Below are 18747 nucleotides of genomic sequence, written 5' to 3' on the forward strand. Positions count from 1 at the left end.
ATGCAGGTAAGAAATACTTTAGCAGAAACATTTCAGATCAATCGGACACAATATGGAGGTACAAAACATTTTAGGGGAATACCTTGGCATAAATACTCGGGATAAATCGGTGACAATATGCAGGTAAGAAATATGTTAGGGGAATACCATGGCTGAAATATTTGGGATCAATCCGCGACAATATGCAGGCAAGAAATACTTTTGGGGAATACCTGGAAGAAATACAGGAATCAATCTGTGACATAATGGAGGCTAGCAATAGCCCTATCCGCCCACCTACACAACGCTCAGTGACACAAGGAATACAAGTTACCGTACGAGACGTGTAGCACAGGTGTGAACGCTGCTCATGTACAGAACTCCGCTGCTCATAACCCACATAAGAACACATCCCTACTGTGGAATGTTCATTTTAATTTCACAAATTTCGCGAGAGCCGAAATTCGCGAAATCAAAATGCAGGATGTGAAAGTTTGTGTACACTATATGCACTGAATGTTAGAGGCAACTTGCGAAAATTTCATGTTGCGAAAATTTCATGTTGCGAAAATTTCATGTTGCGAAAAAAGCCGTCGGCTCCAGTTCACGAAAATTTCATGCCGCAAAAATATTGTGTTTTACAGTAACAATCAACAGTCAAAGATGGGATACAGGATGGAAAACAAATAGATTTGCTCTTCCATCTGACAGCACCCGCCTTGCTCAAATAGTATTCACAAAATGACATCAATACTGCAGAATGAATTATAATACAATGTATTCCACTTCAGTTCCATGTTCAGAGTACCTTGCCGTACAATGTATCCAATATAAATGGACTTGAAATACTGTGTCACTGCGTGATACCAACTCTCAGCTTTCATGGAAATTCAGCAGGAAACTAAAAACCAAATTTAGAGTTGACTTCCGTTAGTCCTTACATTTGCCAGACCGTTCCGACATGGCTTCATTCAGTTTGTGAGCGATCCAACACTGCAGTCTTATTATGATTTGCCTTGTATGCATTGTTTACAGTGACTGAAACTCCCATTTCCAAGGTATGATGCCATGCTACCATTGTACGTAGCCATACATCCCTTGCAAGGGTAATTCCCTTGCACTATTATGGATTGCCTAAAATTGGCCATGAGTCATAATACAAACACGACGACTTCCACCGACAGCCGAGCGGCTCATATGTATCCGTGCAAAAGGTCAAGTGCTGGGGCTGCATTATCATGTAGCAAAGGTCTGGTCAGCTGTCAAAAGGGAGTTGATTGGCCTTCTTACGTGGTAGGCAGGTTGGTGATTACACATCACACTGGAATTCGTGGCAGGATGTACTCCACGGTTTTGCTATTAAATAGAAATTTCATGCTCACTGCCGGTTTGTCATAGAGTCAAATTTTTACCATTCCTGCACTCAACTTGTTATAGAAAAAGAATTTGGGACAACAGTTCTTTCATGAAAACCTGCAGTATTTTTGGCACCCCCCAAAATAAATAAATAGATAAACAAACAAACAAATCAAAACAGCACAAAAAACAACAACAACAGTTTACATCTCTGTAAAAGCCATCACATCATTTGGAGACAGCAGGAGAAAAAAGTACCTGAAAACTTTCCTTTTCACTTCAATGTCACATACATAAAAAGGCATCTCATACCTGTTGTGCAAGTTGACATGGAATTTCTGTCCTAATCTTTTGTTTTAAAGTATATTTTTCACGAAAAAAAAATGAAATAAATAAAACAGTGAAACATACTACATGACAAGGAAGTTTTCAATGTGTAAGCTTTAGTAATTTTCTGCAGATTTGCTAGTCTACATGATCTGACCACAACATACATGTAGGTGTACTAAAATCTGCATTGTCACAGATTCAGAACCTACATCATGTAATTCAGAGAGTTCTCTTGCTTTTTTTTTAATGTAGCAGTAGGGTGTACAGTGAAATGTTAAAGGTGCCTTTGATCAACAGAGTAATTTCAAACTAACAGAGTGCTAAAGTCTGGGTAAAAACCGTAATAAAATAAGAAGCAGTGGAATTTTTCATTAGCTACAAACCAGTAATATCAGCCACAATCAATGTCGATGAAATGATGATGTAATCACCTCACAGCTTTCCCATTGGTTTGTATGGAAAATGATACCACAAAGTCACTTCCATGAGTCATAAACTTAAAAAAAGACTCCCAAAAATAATTCTTCAAAATGTCCTCTGATTGTTATATCATAAATATTCTATACATGTGGTTTGCAGTTTGTATATAATAAGAGGTGGGTCCCACTTTTTATCAGGACCTCTTTCTTTTTGGAAATCTCAGCCATTTCAAAACCAATTTTCATCAATTAAAATTTGAATTCTCTTAGAACTGTATGCTCTTTCATATTTCATAAGAGGTTTCATACGAGGTTTCTTGTTATCTCACAAAAAAGCTGAAAACCAGAAGCCCATCTTAACCAAAACTATACCATCCCTTTAACCTTCAGGTCCTGGTTGAATTTTGATGCAGATGTTATTTCCTCATAATTACTAAATTGGCACCAATGAATTCCACAGCATTTGCTATGAATAACCCATGTTGAAAAATGACTGGGCGGGACTGGTTGAATCCAATCAAATGTGCATGAAATCAAAAAAAATTTTGCAAATATTGGCCAATTTGATTGAGAAACAGAAACCTTGGTCTTCTAAAATGTGTTGCCAATTTAAAAAATCATTTCTAAATAAAGCAATAAAAGGGTTTTTCAGAAAATTCTGTCACTCTGACAAGCCACTGCATGAGGTGAACAGGAAGGGCTAAAACTGAAAGACAATTTTCATTCTTCCTCATCAAACACTTGACAATGAAGAGTAACAATAACAACAACATAATAGAGCATCAAATGGTAACCACAAAAATGAGGATGTTGGGTTGAAAAGGTAAACCATAGTCTCGTCTCAGAGGGGCTCAAAATGAATCTTCCATCATTTGGAATTTGCTTGCAATATATAAAAAGGGTCTACCGAGAAACCTCTCTGGCTGATGTTACTTGCCCAGATAATGAATTGTTTTGGAGTATTTTGAGATCAACAGTGTAAACTAATCTTGAACATAATATATGCATATGACTTTTTTTCTTGAAGAGTTGTTCCCATTCAGTAGTACAGTAAGTAGGCAGACCGTTACATGACGACTGATCCTGCCCCGGCAATCGTATTTTCCAACAAGCTGAATGCGGAGCCCAAATGGATACTGCTATAACCAGAATTTCTTTTTTCTCCTTTTTTTTTTTTTGGGGGGGGGGGGGATTATCAGTCTCAATCAATGTAAAACACAGCAACCATGCTTGGATATGTTCTCAGAGCAATACTGTCGGTGTACCCTTTTGGCTTTGGGCAGAAATGGGTAACGATGGAAATATTTCAAATTTTCGTTACACAACAGAAATAGAAATCGTGTTATCACAGTCTTATTCTACAAATTTCTCATGCATATGATGTGTATATTTTAACACAAAAATCAAGTTTCTGCAGGCTTATGGGAACTATAATTAACCTTTAAACCACTGCACATATAGAATAAAAGACAGAGATGTTTCACTATGGCATCATTTACTAGTAGTTGCTGTGTTGCAGATGCCATGCAATGCTTGTTTTCTTGTTTTAATGGGCACACACAGCTATAGATCCTGTCCAAGGAATAGAAGGAAGTATGCACAAAACAGTGCTTTCCTCACATACTGCAAACACACAGAAAATCACAATATTCTTGCTGTATGAATGACATCGCTCTGTTCATGACTTTGTACTGACTGCATGAATCAATTTCATCACATACAATTACATCAGAATGCATGAAATGAAATAAAATTCTACTGTCACAAAGGAGTAGTCTTTGTCCTTATTGTTGGAAAATGAACCACAAGACATCGTTCTCCATTTGCAGAGGAGCAGCTACTGTCAAGATAAACATAAAGAAGTGGGTGTGAATGAGTCATTTAAATAGACCTACAATGCAAACAAAACGGAACTCATCTGTCTCGAACAACGGCTTACAACATCAATGGACTGGAAACATTTATTGTAACAAAAAAATACACACATATAATAGAACAGGTATCTCTTAGATTACAACAGACAAGACCACACATATTTGGTAACACCATACTGTCTAAATCTGCACTCTAAAGCTAAGCAGTGTAATTCATCATAAACTCTACATAATGGTTTCAACATAGTGAAGAAATGGTGCTTCAATGACAACCCACCACAAATCGCTGCTGGGGCGACAAAACCTCTTATCTAAAAAATGTCAAATGTTCAAGAACGAAAAAAAAAAAACCATGGTAGGAAACACACTGTGCCTAATGGGATCTTCTTTCCTCTGACATGCCATGGTGGCTTCGTTTTTGGTGTCAGACAACTAGGATTTGGACAGGACATCAATTAACTGATTCTCTGACAATTAATCAAAAGAAGTGATTTTCACCAAAAAACAAGGACCTGTCACCCCAGCAATGAAATGCTGGATGTGAGTCTGTTGTTGCCCATTGCACAGAATGAACTAAGTCTGCTATGGTGCAACACCAGTAGTTTATGAATGGCATAAAACTCAGTCACTGTTTCAGAAATCACACTCCACTATTACCTCTCTTTTTGTGTACAATCATATATTCAATAATGTCAAATGAAATCAACAGAAACTGTGCTCCATAGCGGAACTAAGACACAGTCTTGTTCATGCCTAAGTTATCATAGGATGTATCAAATGTTCAGACCAGCAAAATGATACAAGATCAAAATTTGCACAGGTGATTGTGTCAAGGCGTCAAGCACTGAGAACCACTGAACAGAGAACATAGCATTTTGTAAATCTATCTTGCTTAACCTGAGATACCCACAGTGAACAAATGATGGGTTATCAACATTTCTACCCTTATCTAATTCTAAAGAAGCAAGAAAAAAAAAGAAGCAAACACAAGAGAAAAGATGTCTGGAGCATTCCAGAGCCCCATGGACCACTGCTACGATATCATGCGAATTATCAAGACTTCGACTGGTTTTCAACCTGCTTCTTTCATTTGCTGAAGACTACTAAAACACACAAACAAAAACAGCAAGACAGGTGTTGTAAGATATGGTGTTGCTGTTGCACAATTACCAAATTTTGCTGCCAGTAATGGGTGGTTTAAAAAAAATCACAACAAAGTGGCACAGATGTATTCTATGAAGCTTATACATTTTGCACTAATTGTCAATTGGCTTATCTAGGAAGTCCGAAGGTGAAAGTGACGAAATGAATTGTGCAGCAAGAGTGGCGCACGTGTTAAGCTTTCTCCTGGCTCATGATTATTCACAGGTTCTTGAATATTCATGTTTGCAGACATTAACCGTTGAGGACGAGTCCCGAGTATACTCAGGCAAGTGTCTATGGGAAATGCATGTTGTAGTGAAATCAGCCCATCCTCAACGGGTTAAGAGGCACTTGCACTGATAAGCTCAGTTTCAGCTTGCTTCAATCAAAATTGTTGGTGCCTACTGCGAAGGCCTGTGACAAAGGCTAAAGCTGAGGCAGAACACTGCTGACTGAAACTCAGTGAGATACGAAATGTAGCAAAGGAAAACACAACAGCTGGAACTGTGACAACCAAGAGAATGCCAGCAGCAATCTTGTTATACCTGATCTCGCTATTAAAAGCAAGTTTCGCCTGTGTGCTCAAACTCACTCTCAAGAAAAAGCCTATGTTTCAGACAGAATGACTGTGTCCGTGTATATCTGGGCTTAACTCAAGCATGAAATTATAACATTTTGAGCTAACAGTCTGGTGTGTGCATGTAATGTGACTCACATCTTATTTCTTGAGGTATACAGATAAATACACACATCACATATTTCACATTGGCTCAAGAAATGCAACAGAGGAGAATCTCATGGCACAATGAGAAGAGCAGAGTCTGATTTCATACTAAATGCTACTTTACAAGAAATTACCCCCTCTTCCTGAAAAGAACATGAAAGCTGAGAGAAGTTTGCATGATACATGTATCAGACAATTCTTTACCCAGGGCTACCCAGGTAAAGAATACTGAATGAATAAATAAATTAATAAATCAATGAATAAAGTGAATGAAAAATGAATACACAAATTACTAACTAACTAACTAACTAACTAACTAACTAACTAACTAACTCCCTATCTATCTATCTAGATAAATAGATAAACAAACAAATAATAAATAAATAAATAAATAAATAAATAAATAAATAAATAAATAAATAAATAAATAAATAAATAAATAAATAAATAAATAAATAAATAAATGAAAGAAATACATGAATACAATGTATCTGTGACATTTGGTTGCAGCAAATGTTGTAGCTCCATGGTTGCAGCATAAAACACAAATTTTGCACTACCCTTCCATACAGACAACACTCATGGTACCACAGCTTGATCGGGTATCTTGCTTCATTTTCTGCTAAAGATCAATGCATCATAGACTATGGGTCTATCCTTCACCTGCACTGCTACAGACCCAAAGGGGGTGGGGTAAACGTCAGAGTGTCCTATAACGCCGGGCCAGAAATAAGCTCAACAAATTTGGAAAGGAGCCCGCATTCTGCTTCCTGTTTCAAATCTGGCAGCTCTTGATGTAAACTGGAGGATGTCTTGAATTCTGAGCAGGAAAATTTTTCCCAAAGAGGAAGTTATTGTGAATGACAGACATTACAGAACATAAACTGAATGCAGATCTCTCAAAAATATGTCGCAAAAGTGTGTCAGAGTTTAAAAACTTTGAATGTCAGATATCACCTCAGGCATCCATTGGACCATTCAAAATAACCAGTATGGTCACATGACTTTGATACTCTCATGTGGGACTTGTCATGGGCTCCATACTTGTGTGAATGCACTGGCTTTAAGGTGCATCTTCAAAGACAGGTCAAAAAATGTAAATTTCTTGTTTTGGGTCAAGTCATGGAGATGGGATAAAAAGTGAAAGTAATGAAACCTCTTGAACAAATAATGAGAAATCTAAAATAAACTCAGTCATGATCACAGGACTGCAGCAGTTAGGGTAGAATGCTGGAGGGATACTCTGTTGGTTGACCGAGATGGAAATTCAAAGTTCAAATTGTCCATTTTGCCAATTCTCCACAAATTTTCTACATCAAAATATTTTCTTGGGTGATACAGCTTTACAACCTCTGTGATATTCTTTTCATGTTATGTTATCTTATCCTAATGCCTAATATATTTTTTTAATGGTTCAGTCCAATACTTGTACTAAGTTATACATTGTGGTATGAAGCAGCCACAGTACTTAACTTTATATAAATAGAAAATAGAAGTCTAGTATGCAATGCCTATCAACATGTACAAGAACAAATAGGGAAAATGTTATAGACACTTTTTATAAAAATATATGAATAATATTTTGTCATTCATTCAGATTTCATTCTCCTACATCAATTGTCTTGGTTTATAATGAATGCACATAAAGTGATCATCCCCTCCTACAGTAACCTATACTTATAGTTTCACAGGTTTTTCTTTATGTTTGGAATACACTTGATATGTTGAGCATTTCAGCTATCAATACATTTTTTAAAGGAGCTGGCTATAAAAATAAGTATTGACAAATTTTGTTAGGTATGATTTAGTAGTCGCCAACAAATGAATGTACAAGAAATACTATACCAGTGATTGCAGAACAATGTACATCTTCAAAACTATTCAGGTAACATTCACTCTACATTGGCCTTAAAACCTTCTGGTGTTTAGAAATACAAAGAAAAGAGAATAAGAAAAACAAGAAGAAGAAGGTAAGAAGTTCCAGGGTCCACTTGTGCCTGAAGAGCTTTGATAATCCGGGTCATTACACTCAAGCACCCTAACCAGCTTCAAGAGAGCTCACTTCAGTGTCCCTCAATAAGGCTCCAGGGTACTGGAAGCTGTAGTGTAACAAAACCATGCTACATGTATCATGCAATAAATACAGGAAACAAAATAAAGATTCAAATATGAAGGCTTAGGAAAACATGCAAAGGTAAGAGTTCTACGCAGAATGCAATTCTCTGGATAATAACATCTTGACATGAGAAGTATGCAGGTGATTTAAAATCCACAGTGAAATTACGTATCATCCACAAGAAGAAGATATCCTTGGATATTTCAATTGTGTAACCACTACATATGTTTATGAATACAGTATCATTTCTCCCCTCAAGAAAGAAAAATATTACAGCAATAGAATAATGCACAGGCACACACTTTTCTACAATTACTGACAGCACAAGTAGCCATTATTGGCAGTGGATTTTGGATACTGAGCTGCAGACTTTCAAAGGAAACCCAAACCCAAATATTATATAAATGTGGATTGAGTGAAAGCAACAATCAGTAAAAGTTTGAGAAAAATTGTACAATCAATTAAAGATATGGATTTTCAAAGCTTTGGTGAGCTGTCATTGCAGGATAAGAAGACTACTACAGTTCATGACATCATGTATGGCCAATAATACACAGAAAATGTCAGAAAAATTCCATAAAATTTAATATTTCATGAAAAGTACACTTGTTATATGGACATACAAAATTGTACGTTATGGGTAATATTATCCCCCTACTTTCTTACAGATGTAAGTCAAGTGCTTTCATAGTGCTAGAAAAGTGAAAATGTTTAAATTTCTCTATATATTTTTTGTTGTTGTCCATACGTAGATGACATCATTGACTGTAGTAGTCTTCTTATTCAGTGATGACAGCATAAAAACTTAAAATTCAAGAACTTTTTAAACGACTGACCAATTTTCCTCAAACTTTTACTGACGTGATCTACTATTAAATATTACTTTCTTCATTCTATTCACATTTATGTTTGAGTTTTAGTTTCCTTGACGTATTTCTGGGGAGGTATCAAGTCACTGGTCCAGCAGAAATCACAGTGGAAGGCCTTCGTTTAGTTTCCCTGCGTGCCGGGAGGAATAACAGGCAGCAAGCATGTTGCTCATAGTCTCAAAAAATTACAGATGTACTCAATGTCGCGCAACCAGCAGGAGGGGACTAGTTGGTATTGGTCATACAGCAGCGCGCTAACGGCCTCCTGCCCTTTGCTCTACAAAATATTCTTCCCTCGAATGATAGGTGGTGCATTCATGCAGGGAACATGTGGATGACCTTTTGTGGGGCAGGGGGAAGCAGTTTTGCATTCATAAACAAAAAGATACTTGATCCCTGGATGGAAGATGAAGATTTTAAACATGAAGGAGTGGCCCACTTCATATGATGTTCTTCCCACTATACGTACGCATGTGAAATGACTACCTTAGTACATCAATATTTTCCAAAGCTAAATAATGCAACAGTCAATGGCATGCAAGTCAGAATCACATAAATCAAATTTTTGACTACAACAAATGAATTAAAGTTGAAGTCAAGTCTCATAACAAAATGTGAGGCATGTTTAAAACCACATTTTAGTGTTAACCAAATATTACGGGCCATTGTCAAAGTTTAGTCTAACTAGATTTAATTTTGCATGCAGAGTTGTATCTTTCAACCAGTTAACATTTTCCAACACGATGAAGTGGCTTTCAAAAGCAGGGCTCAAAGATTTAATTTCAAAAATCAAATTTGAAAAATTACAAGGATTTTTCACAAAAATAATTGAATGCCTTTTCACTGTTTTCTGGAAGCACATAGAGTGTACAGAATAGCAATATCTTATGAGTCGGTTCAACAGAGTGACATGCGCTCCTCAGTGCAATTCTTCCATACTGATTGATTTGCACTCTGGTCTCAACATTCTTTGAATTGACTAACTAACACCTCAAGTTCATCCAGAGTAGAGAGTGGGGGGGGGGGGGGCACTTCTAAGGTATAACTTTTTCGCTTCCCCCTCCTGAAAAGGATAATTTCTATGAACACTTTTCCTTTTCCATATTTAGAGCATGCCCATCAAGCGTGGGTTTAGGAATTGAGTGCAAATCACCAGTCTGAAAAGAAAAAAAAAATAACTACAGATATTCAGAAATATTCATGTATAAGCCAATTTCTCTCATTACAAGTGTCATCAATGCAATGATATTTACAGTTATGATAAAAATAGTATCAGATGATGCTAAGTTTAGTATCATACCACTTCTTGTTTGCTAGTTTGGGACATCTGGCTGACAGCACTGCCTGAAATCACAGGAACTTTCACTGCAACAAGCCTACAAACATGTCAACATCCTGCTTCACTGCGAGAGACTAGGACTTTATCATTCTAATTCTCAGGTGAAGGTCCATTTGTTTCCTGCTTTGTTTTGGTTTGTTTTGCTGAGGTTCAAGAAGGAATTGCATATGCTCAAGCACTATCAATGCAATCAGAAGCGCAAAGAGAGCTGCATTTCAAAGGTACAGCAGGTGGGGAAGGATAGGTGTGTATGAACACCTCTCACCAGTTAAACCCACAATGATGATAATTGTCTAATCTCCTTTTTTTTTGTGAATAGAATGTATACTTATCTATAGCTAACTCAGTAAACATTGGTTTGAAAACAACTAATAAAAGCATATGTATTTTTGCATCTGATTGATAAATTGTCCTAGAGTAGGACAATTTGTAAATCAGTTGCAATAAAAAAAACACACACACACACACACACACAACGGAAGAATTTCATCAAATTGAAGCTTAAATACATTTTACAGACCTAGCGATTTCACTGCTGTGTAAACATTAATGTTGGTATAAACATACATTGTATTATATAGAACATGAATTGTGCATTTTAAGTCACAACTCGCATGTTGCCAACACTGAGATGAAACAAACCATTGCATGCAGCAAATAGGATAAAGTAGTCTGAAAGAAAAAATGTGTGGTTGACACAAAGTTTAACCATCAGTCTCACAAAATGTTTGCATCATTGAAAAGGTTGACACAAAGTTTAACCATCAGTCTCACAAAATGTTTTCATCATTGAAAATACTCTATCTCACTTTATAAACTTCCAAGAAGTCCATTGTGGCACTTTATTTGCTCATCACGAGACAAAATGGTTTATCCTTGTCATTTTGTTTGGAATGTGCCACACATTTCTGAGCTAAGGACAAGATGTGTCCACGGATGCACATACGTTGCTAGATAGTCGTGCTCAGAATAATACTTCTAATACAGTGCTTGTTTTGTCACTGTCCACTCTTCATATCTTTAATTCTTTTTACAAAGATGTGCCCAACATTCCTCCAACCAAAAGTACTCAGTCACACTGTGATGTAAAAAAGAAAAAGAATATAAAAGTTACGAGCACAACAGCCTTCATTTACTGTACAGTTAGTACAATTGTGCAATTTCATAGAAAAGTCACCTCTCCAAGTATACTTCATTTCATGCTCCTACTCTGTTGTACATGCTCTATAGAAAAGTTTTGTTCTGGTTGAGCTGCTGCATATGAAGAAGCCTTTAAGACTGTATACACAAGAATAAAAAAATATGCAATTGACTTACAATGTACAACATAATTGTCAATTCCTCTGCACTCGTGATCAATATGGAATTTTACTGATTATATTTGGGGATTTTACTTAAAGCTAAATATTTTTGTTTTTCCAGAGGCACTACAAATATTTTACTGCTTGCCAGGTTTTACTTTAAACTGGAGTTTATGTTATCTCAAATAGTACTACACAAAACAAGCCGGGGGGGGGGGGGGGGGGGGGGGGGGGGGCAGAGAGTTCTTATTACTGTAATTTGGTTCTTATCTTTCAACTGCATCAGGGCTGAAAGAAAGATATACTCAACCAGTATTTTTTGCACGATATCATGCAAGTCTTCTCTTCAAAGTGAACAGGTTAACACGTGCATAAAGTATGAATAATTCAGTTAACAATCTCTGATCGGGGGGGGGGGGGGGGGGGGGGGACCAAGAGGCACTGATGTGTGCAATCTATGGTAATAAATTTGTCATAACTGTTCATACTCTTTATTGCATATATGCATTTGAGTGAATCTAACTAGTAGAAAAGTTGAATCTGATTGCAAAGTTCAACTATCAAAAAAGGAAAAAAAAAAAAAAAGGCAGATATGCAGCTGTCATCAGGTGCCTGTAATATTATGGGCATAGTATTCCACTCTACTGTGAATGAGAGATTCTCAGTTCTCTCAATGCGCCAGGGGAGGTACATCCTACATAGGTTTATCAGATCATATAATGCATATTGAGCTTCTATATCCTCTTACTGCCAAGAGCACATGCAAGACTGGGTGGTATAAACAGTGGCACCTAATAAACAAAGAGTTTGTATTATTTATACAAAAGAAAGCCTGATATACAACTTGATATACACAGCAAGCCTAATGAACATACGTAATAAACAAAATGTATCACCCAGAACCCCTGGATGTCTATCTAGGTGTGCCGTTAATAACACTGTCAGTCTATAAAAGAGAAACATAGTGCAGTCTTAGTGTGATAAGCATCTCAGAAAAAAAATCATCTAGGGTAGTCAAGCATTGAGGTCATGGAAACCCCAGCAAAGCCCACAGAGTTGAAGTTTCTGGGAAGAGAAGATGATTACACGTAATGAGCTTTCCTCTTACCAATTGAGTCAAATGCAGGACCTTCAAGAAAAACACTACTCCAGCGAGTCCTTCTGATATTTAATCACATTCAGTCTGTAGATTATTTATCATTTTCTGCGTGAGAAGCATGAGCTCAGCATAGCTAAGCCTAACCAAATTTTCAGCAGTACGAAATGAAAGTATTTTCACCATCGTCAAGTTGTTTCAACCTGGGAGAGCGTAAATCATTAGTCCAATATAACATCATATTCATGCATAAAAACCTTAATATTTACAATTGTAAATAAACCTCATATCTACACACAGAAAATTACTTGTACTAAGCAGGAGAGAATAAATTTAATCTGGCTTTGATAGACATGGAAAAATTCAAATTTTCTTTTATTTTCATCAACTGCTGAGAGCATATAATACATACACAAGCTGCTTGATGCAAAGGCATTAGATTTCTTTGGGGTTAATTTGCAATAACCATGGACCAGTATGTTGAGATACATCTGAAACACAAAACCTTGAAATAAGAATTCTGGAAAAATATGCTGTCCAGACCTTCTGAAGCTTTAATTTACAATGAGAAACAATCATACAGTACTTGGCATACCCGGTACTGTCATACAGGATTACACTTACAGTGTCATCACGTGGTGGACTTGCAGTATAATAAACTTCTTGGAAAATGTGCAGCCATGAGTGACATTGCTACTCCCATTGCTGAAAATGTCAATGTATGACAATCGGAATATAATTCCGTCTGCTGGTTGGGTATGAAGTGGTCAAGAGAAATCACAAAATTTAAATGTATTCAGAGTATAAATGGCTCTTAAAACACTGTGGATGTCTTGAATGGAAATGGGGGCGTTGCAGCATGAAAAACAACACCACAATGTGGTAAATACCTGTAGACACCTTCAAATCTATTTAAATGAAATATTTGCTTTACAGGACATGCTCTACATAAGCATATCTTCTATGAACTGGAAGATGTGGCCCAAAAAGCCCAAGCAGTAACAGATAATTAAAGCGTAATAAAAATAATACGCTAGTGATTTGACAAAGGATGTCACTCTGCTAGCAAATGGACCTTGACATCAAATATCAAGGAAATTCATCAGGATTGCATGACATCATTACTTTAAAAAAAGGGGTAAATTTTGGTTGATTTGTTATTACATATTTTCTAGCAATTTGATAAATTGAGTAGCTTTCTTTTTCTACGACAGAGGATATGATGTTGCAACACTTCACATCTAACACAGACTGACACACTTGTACACACAAGGAAAAAAAGCTGTACTTGATGGGCAAATTCACCCAAACATATGTGTATAATGTATGTGTGGATTGAGTGAATGCAGCAATATCGAAAGGAACACATCAGTGAACGTTTCAAGAAAACCTGACAATCCACTCAACAGTTATGAATTATTTTTAAGTTTTTGTGCAGCCATCACTGGATGAGAAGAGCACTATAGTTTGTGATATCATGTATGTTCAATGATTATGACAGGAAATATAATGAGAATTCCACAAAATGAGAATTCCACGAAATGTATTCATTTTTAAAATGAAACGTACAAACTCCCTCAACTTGTTACTGACACATATTAAGGGTACAATTTGTAACATTGTCTCCCCTGCTTTCTGAAAGAGGTAAAATAAAGCGCTCTTTGATTTTGCTACACTTGTAGAAGTATGAAAATGTGTTGAATTCTCTTTATATTTTCTTTATATTGTTGATATCACAAACTGTAGTAGTCTTCTCATCCAGCAATGGCTGCACAGACTTAAAAATTCTGAACTTTTGAACAGATTGTCTGATTCTTCTCACACTTTCACTGATGTGTTCTACTAATATTAGTATTACTGCATTCACTCAGCCCACACAATCTTATATTTGGGTGAACTTGTCCTTTAACCACACCGTATTTTCTTTCCTGCAGTGACTTTTGCCCCCATGTTCTTGCACTATGTACATATATGTAAATTTTTATATCATATGTCCCCCTCCCCCCCCCAAAAAAAAATATATATATTATATTATATGAAATTGGACTTTCTAAAACAATAACTTAAAAGTAGTGAATCAATCAACACGCAACATCAGGGTGGACATGTGTACAGTGTGTGTAACTACATTATCACATATATTGCACATATTTTAGAAAACCACATTCGATTTGCTTCAGTGCTCACAGAGAAATGGGGATCTTTGTAAAGCATGTCAGAATTCCCTTCACAAGTTTTGTAAAAAGATGTATTGTCCATTGTGTTCACTCCTTACATATTATATGAAATTGTTCATTGTGTTCTTACACAAAAATATCTCTTTGAAGAAGTAACTGCTTGTTTCTTTTCATTTCCAACATTTGATATGAATATTGAATAACACATTTATGACAGATGTATATAAAAAAGGAAGTGAATTTCTGAGTTTTGCACACATTGGTAAGGTGAGAAAATGAATGATTAAAGGAAGATATTGAATCATTAACTCATAGAAGACTGGACTGAGTTCTTCAACCTTTTTGGTTTTCTATTTGTCTTCTTTTTCCTTTTTATCTTTTTGTCTTCTGATCTGTGCTTCCTTTACCTTTTTTCTTGTTGAGGTTGGTCACTGGCTTTCTTGCCCAATGAGCAAAATATACATTCATATGGATGCCATGAGCATCAGAGTGCCAAACTTTCAAGAAGCTGGCTAAAGCTTCATTGAGCCTCTTCTATTTTCTTTTGGTATCTTTTTAGACACACATAGCATTGTACAATTTCTAGTGAGCAAGCACTATTCATCTGGGCATATGATGGCAAGCACAGAAGTACAATAATACACGTACAGAAAAATCTATCTGTTCGGAGGAGTTCTATACTTCTTTTTTTTTTTTTTACTTTGATGATTTTCTTTCGAGACAGACAAGCCTCTCATACTAACAGACACCACTATGGGGAGATGCTGAGCTATGGACAAAAAGGGTGAGGTACAATGTACCTCACCCTCTTATATACATCTACACATACACAGTCCTAGATCAGCAAATTCAAATGTAAATCGTACACAGTCCTGGATCGGAAAATTTAAATGTAAATAGTACAATCAACATCTGATAGATACTGTGCAGTTCACTCACCAGCTGTTTGAAATATCAAAGATTTAGGTGGAATTTCCATGGAAAAAGACACAGCTATCAGCTTGTCAGCATGCTCATAGCATGCTAATAGCACACTGATAACTGATCATCAGCAAATGCATCCGTTAGCCAATCACTTTAGTTTCTGTGGGAAGAGCATCACCATACCCCCCCCCCCCCCCCCCCCACTCCCATATCAGGCATGAATGCCTTCAGTCTGTACAGGAGCGAGGGATTCCATGATTTCGTAAAGCCAGACGTAGTCTCCTCAGAACATAACGTTATAGACTCTTATGCAGACTGATCTTTCGCTACAAGTTTCAGTCTAGATACAAAGTGTAGTATGCAAACGACGATCTGTATTCACCTTGAACTTGGAGATTAAGACTACATTTGCAATGTAATCACAACCACCATACAGGCTTTAAAAAAAGAAAAGCGGCACAATGTTTAATATTAATACACCGACTACACTTTCGCTGGACAATGCTGTTTCTCACTTGCTAACCATAGAGCGGAGCTTCTACTAGCATCTAGTGTACAATTACCAAATATTTCTACTAGAACCTGTTCTAAACATAGCCATTTGGCAATGTGCCCGGCGTCAAACTGAAACTCGAGTTTTAAACACAAACAACAGCTCCAGCAATTACTTGCACCGTGTATAATATAGACATCTAACGTTACTTGTACTCTCCACCATGGGGGTTGGACAACTCAACTGCAGCATAGCCTGACCAGGGACAGCTCGACCAAGTCAAGTTGTTCAGGGTCGGGTTTCCGATTGGACAACTCAACCCAACTTTATTTGTAACAGATTTTAATTCTACAGAATGAAACATATATTTGTCACATAAATGGCAAAGACTAGTATTAGTAAGATTAGTAGTGATGTATGAAAAAAGGTTTTACTGACTTCTAAAAGCAATTTCTTTCATTTTCTAATGCTGCGAAGCAATATTTCATGGTTATTTCCCTGCTCTGAAAATCTTGGCGACTGAACTTTTTCTTGTGACAACAGCCTGCATGGTAAGGTGAAATTTGTTGAGAAATTTCCATGAAATAATATATGTAAAAGAGAAAAAAGAAGATATTTCATATAGGTACATGTGTTTTTTATCCTTGTTGACATTTTCACGAGCAGAGGAATCATTATAGTGAGAAAAATGAAACAAATGTTGTCTATAAAGTAATCACCTTTGCTTGCACTCGATCAGTTGTATAACACCGCGTTGCGCTCAGGGTGGCACTGGCTCCCACTGATACCAGCACAATGGGATGCGAACGGAATACCAGGCAGCAGAGCTCCTGGGCAGTAGGGCTGGCTGTCATACAGTTCTATGGGTGGAGCGAGCTGCGTTTGCAGCACAGTTTCAAAGTCGGCCTTTTTACAGCAGGGAAATACCATGAAATACGGCTTAACAGCATCAAAAAAATAGCCTGACCAGACGCCATGCTCCAGCGTCTCTGTGCGCCAGCGTTTTAGAGCGACTGGGCTGTAATAGTTTTTTTGATTGATTGAATCATTTCTTTATTCCAGAAAATGTTTATACATAACCAGCTACAAGGTCAATTATCTCTTTAGATAATTGCAGGTACACATTGAACATACAACACAAATAACATCCATGAGAAAATAGAAAGGAATTTCTTTTAAAATTCGATAAAACCTTTTATACATCATTTGACTAATCTACATGTATGCCATTCATATAACAAAAATGTGTTTCATTCTGCAAAAATCTGTTAACAAGTAAAGTTGGGTCGATTTGTCCAATCGCAAATCCAACCCTAAACAAGTCGACCCAGTCGAGCTGCCTAGGGTCAGGCTATCCCGCAGTTGAGTTGTCCAGGAACCTCCACTATGCACCTGTACTTGCACCTCAACCACTGTGTTTCACACACACACACATTCAAAGTTCGCAAGAATTTTCAAGTTTTGAGGGAGGCAGACTGAACAAGAAAAAGAAGAGAAGAATGACCCAATGTGTAGGTATGTGGTTGACGCTAACAAACACATGCAACATGCACCGGGTTTGCGAGATAGATGACACAGGAGATTAACCCTTGTTAATGGCATGCCTTGCCCCGAGTGTGGTAACTGCTTGTTGTGAGAACCCTCCAATATGATCGAAATGTTGTTCGTTACCTCTAACATTAGTCTAACACCATGAACACTATCATTACTCTATGAATCTAGACATTAAACGTTATACTAGGTGCCTTCTGGCTACCTAGTCTTGTCGTTACAGAGTCAGAGTAGCTACATCTAACTACAGTTACACCACGGACCCTAGCTGGTCTTAATACAATTAAAACTAAAGGCCTAACGTTAGGCGTTTAATATAGGGTCCTTGCTATATATCACTAACAGTTAGACATCTCATCTCTCGATCTCTCGCTCGTTTGGTCAGTTGAGTTGTACACAGTACAGTACAGACAGTACAGTACAGAATTAAGGCCTACTGAATAAGAATGCTTACCAGCAGTTATGACAGATGTCGCCTGTCAGTTACAAAATATATGTGCTCAGAAGTTGGGGGACAGTCTACTGACATCATTCCTAGGAAAAATGTCCGTTCTTCCCAATTCCAGTAGTCCGAATTCCATGTTTTCCTCTGTCCTTTCGCCGTAGTTCGAGATAGTGAAATCATGCATGCAATTCAATGTTTATAAGTAGAGACGGCTAGGTAGGATCGACGACAAGATGAGAGTGCATGCGCATGCAGTGGGAATGCGCGCACGTATGGAAGCGCTAACAGCACGGTTTAGTGTGTGCATTACCCGCTACGGCTCCGGCGACCACTCGATTCGTCAGTCTGCACGCAACATCCATTCACCGTCTTCCTTGATCCTCCTATCGATTTAGCGGGCAGCCTACGAGAGATCCTGTACTGTACTAGTATGCGAGCCTCATCCAGTCGTGAAAAGGTCAATGTGTGCCAATTTGCGGAGTTAGGTGTCTATCTTAGCAATGTCTCACGCACTTTCAAGGGTACACCTGTGCATAGCAGTGCACAGAGCGGGTTGATAGATAGAGTTGCGACACCGGAAGTTCGCGCTGATTGGTCATTCCCTCAAAATA

The 18747-nt window shown here is 37.3% G+C and overlaps 1 protein-coding gene across 1 annotated transcript in view; it reads right to left on the reverse strand.

The window, feature by feature from the left end:
• LOC139726601 (uncharacterized) overlaps positions 1–18380 on the reverse strand; it is a 37677-nt gene extending 19297 nt beyond the window's left edge. Inside the window, exon 1 of the mRNA XM_071637594.1 lies at positions 18146–18380. The gene's annotated coding sequence lies outside the window, so the exon portion shown is untranslated. The remainder of the gene's footprint in view (positions 1–18145) is intronic.
• Positions 18381–18747: the final 367 nt, after the last annotated feature.

This window comes from Diadema antillarum, unplaced genomic scaffold (assembly GCF_040938485.1).
Source record: "Diadema antillarum isolate AM-2024a unplaced genomic scaffold, OU_Dant_1.0 scf00000017, whole genome shotgun sequence".
Taxonomy (NCBI): domain Eukaryota; kingdom Metazoa; phylum Echinodermata; class Echinoidea; order Diadematoida; family Diadematidae; genus Diadema; species Diadema antillarum.